The 3,742-nt window shown below is 46.7% G+C and overlaps 1 long non-coding RNA gene across 1 annotated transcript; it reads right to left on the minus strand.

The window, feature by feature from the left end:
• Window positions 1-258: 258 nt before the first annotated feature.
• On the minus strand, window positions 259-3,419 carry LOC149750918 (uncharacterized). Its single transcript, XR_016399039.1, has 2 exons — window positions 1,645-3,419; window positions 259-729 (listed from the first exon to the last, which is right to left on the minus strand). It is a non-coding gene; the product is annotated as an uncharacterized LOC149750918 (long non-coding RNA).
• Between the last annotated feature and the right edge of the window lie 323 nt (window positions 3,420-3,742).

Consider the following 3,742-nt stretch of genomic DNA (forward strand, 5'->3'; position numbering starts at 1 on the left):
TGCCAGATGTTGGCCGGTTCCGGGGCTTCACGCAAGCGTCCTTCATCCCTCACCGATTTTGCTTCTCCCCAAAACGCATCTGCAGGATTTGGAAACACCCGCCTCATATACCCAGGCTCTGAAATGAGCCTCATGATCATGCTTCAAATATCATTTTCATAAAGTATGCATATGAAACCGTGCCCCCGGCATACCGTGGTCCATTCTCTCGGATGCTACTGCGAAGTCCATTCGGCCACTGGCGGGGCCAGCTAGTCATTCTCGGCCACTAGCAAGGCCAGCGAAGTTATTCTCGGCCACTAGCAAGGCCAGCTCAGTTGCATTCGATCAGTAGCATCTTTGAGCCCATTATAATAGTGCCTCTTGGCTAGATAGTATTTCATTATACCAACTTGCATGCATGATTAAAATATCAGCATCATCATGTTGCATACATAGCCATAGCTTCTGAGATCATGCAAGTTACTTATGCATTGTAACATCTCATGCATGAAACATATATACTTAAAATAAATGCTTAGGAAACATTAATAACATGACATGATCCCTAACAGGATTAGAACAGGTTACTTACTTTCTTCACAAATCATGTATACAATTCAAATTGTATGAAAAACACTGGTTCATCTTATAAAACGTAATACAAGATCTACGATAAGATTAAGACAGATTACTTACATCAATTCGCTTTCCAAATTGCTCAAGTCCAGATGACAAATCCTTAATCACCTAAAACAACATAATAAGGATTACATTATTCCCCATTTATTTATTATAAAATCTCTTAGTTCATCATATTATGAACTTACTTGCTTGGATCCCATCCAAGGATTTAGCCCAAGTCCAATTTGAAGCCTCTGGGGTTCGATTTAAAACCAGATTGGGTCTGCTGGAACTAACTCAATTTAATTGGGTTCGGACCCAAATCAATTTGGGCTTAATTTGTTTCGGATTTGACCCAATTTGCAGTTTGGGCTCGTTGAGACTTAGCCCAATTTAATTAGGCTCGGGTTCAGGTTCAATTGGCTAAATCAATTTCTTATTATTGGGCTTAACGGGTTTCGGACCCGAACCCCGATCCGTCCCATTAGGTCGGATCCGTTAAGGATCTCTTTTCTTCTCCCCCTTTTTTTTTTTTCTTTTCTCTTCCTTTTCTTTTCTTTTTCTTTTCTTTTTTCTTTTCTTTTCTTTTTTTTCTTCTCCTTTCTTTCTCTTTTGTTTTTCTTCTCCTTCCCGAAGCTTCTCCCGACTCCTCTCTTCCTTCACCTTCCCCCTCTTCTCCCGTGAACACAAGGGGAGGAAGATCCCAAGCTGGAGCTTGAGAGGAGGGCGATGGGGCTCTCGGGAGGGCCAGTCGAGGCCGGCGGCGCCTACGGCGGCCCTCCCTTCTCCTGCGGAGGAGAGACGCGCCGGGAGAGCTAGCGGCGTCGCGGGATGCCCGTGACTGAGCCCACGGCCGCTCCCCGCGGTGGTCGTGGCGCTCACGACCGGCTGCAACGCCGCGGTGCTCGCCGCCGGGGCCAGCGGCGCCGGCGATGCTCGCGGCCGCACGCGGTGAGCCCTGTTTCTTCCCCTTCCTTTCGGTCTTTGTTTCTTTCTTTGTTATCTTGAATAAATCAGGAGGAGAGAAGGTAGGGGGCTTACCTAGCTTTTGGAAGAAGCCACGAGCATCTCCTCCGGCGACGGATGTGGGTTTGGCAAACCCTCTCTCAGAGAACAGAAAAAGGAAGGAGGAGGAAGGGGTACGATACAGAGAGAGAGAGGGAGAGAGCTCTAGGCGGTTGTAGCCACCATCAGCTAGGGTGAAGTGTCACCCCCAGCTTCCCCTCGTGAAGAGCCTAACAACTGGGCCCTCCACAGCTTCCCAGCTGTCCCTACCCTAGTCACATCCATCCTCAGGGTATGAGATAGCAGCCATCAAATGGTTGCCAACAATGGGCCCAAATGCTCAAGTACGGGCCTAAAAAGGTTTTGGGCTCAAATTGGGCCCGGATATTACATCCTACCCCCCTTAAAATAAATTTCGTCCTCGAAATTAAACATACCTCAGGTGGACCGATGTAGTGAGGACTCATTTTGCCGTATCGCCCAAATCGGGCAACACCCTTGAAAAGAACATTTTTAGGTAGACAAAGTTTTCCTCCAAAAATTTCAGTTCTCATAGCTTAACAAGAATCGCCCGGTAGGGGGCCTTAATGATGGGTCCCTCTCCTAAGATCGATGGTGAATTCGATTTCTCAACCAGGGATAATTCCGGTAATTCATCAGGGTAGATGTCTGAGTATTCCCTATTTCTTATAGCTACCTAGCAGTCAAGAGTTTAGGGTGAAACTGAAATAAATTGCTTTCTTCGACTAAGGTATTATGACAATCTTAACATATTATGATACTCTTAACTACCCGTTACCCCAATTTTTTTTTTTTACGGTTGATGACCCAAAGATTGATTCATAGATTGATTTTGATGATCACAAAACCTTGAAGTATGGATACTAATGTTTATGTTGCAAGGAGAAAGATATTTATTTTGCAAGGAACATAGCAAGTTGGAAGAACACAAGAAGGCCTCCAAAAGCTCTCAAGAAAAGTTAGAAGAAAGCTACAATTCATTGGCCCAAGTTTAAAGTTCAAAAGGTTCAAATTGGAGGAGTAAAATCAAAGGAAAAATTCGAAAGAATAGTCTTCGAGTCGACTCCTGAGGAATTCGAGTCGACTCCAATGTTTACCGAGTCGACTCCGGGGAAGTATGAGTCGACTCCTAGGAGTCACAGACAGAAAAGTCAGAGAGCAGTTTTCGGGTCTGAGATTCGAGTCGACTCCAGTGGAACGCGAGTCGACTCCGATGGTTGGTAGGTCGACTCCAAAGAAAGCAAGAGTCGACTCTCAGCGGAACACAAAGAAAAAGTCAGAGAGCATTTTTGGGACTCTGAGATTCGAGTCGACTCCCGCATTGCACGAGTCGACTCCGAGACTCCGCGACCATCAACAGACAGAAAAACCAAGTTACTGCCTCTGAGATTCGAGTCGACTCCCAGACAGCTCGAGTCGACTCCAAGGCAGCGCTACACCAAGATGGCAGAAGGCTGTGTTTCGCAAACTGAGAGCCGAGTCGACTCTAAGGAAGTTCGAGTCGACTCCAAGACTGGACGAGCCAAAAGACAGAGGATCGGGAGTTCGGGCTCTGAGATTCGAGTCGACTCCCAGGACAGTCGAGTCGACTCGAGAGGACAAAATTCAAAATTGGATCCACGGACTTCAGTGGATGAGCCGACTCCGAAATTGCCAAGTCAGCTCCAGAAGTTGGCGAGTCGACTCCAGGTTAAGACGAGTCGACTCCCAGTCGAGGCAAGCACATTAATTCAAATTTGGAACAGTGGCCGAGTCGTCTCCGGTAAAACACGAGCCGACTCCTGCAACAGGCGAGCCGACTCCTGATCGCGCGAGTCGACTCCGATCCCAACGGTCATATTGTCAGGAGGTGCAGACTGGTTCCAACGGCTCTATTTTTGTCTCTAACGGCTATATTCTTGTTTCCACGTTATCAAAAGCTATAAAAACAAGAAGAGAGCTAGGAGAGAACCTATGGAAGTGGGAGAGATCATCTAGGAAAGAGATCTCAAAGAGATTACAAAGGAAATCTCCCACAAGCACAAAAGGGCCATCCAAAACGAAATAGAGAGAAGAAGAGCATCCAAGTGAATCCGAAAGCTTCCTCTCCATCCGCGTGCTGCCTCGGGGATCC

The sequence above is a fragment of the Phoenix dactylifera genome, chromosome 18 (genome assembly GCF_051530095.1).
Source record: "Phoenix dactylifera cultivar Ajwa chromosome 18, Ajwa_hap1_PhDact_Kaust_v1.1, whole genome shotgun sequence".
Taxonomy (NCBI): Eukaryota; Viridiplantae; Streptophyta; class Magnoliopsida; order Arecales; family Arecaceae; genus Phoenix; species Phoenix dactylifera.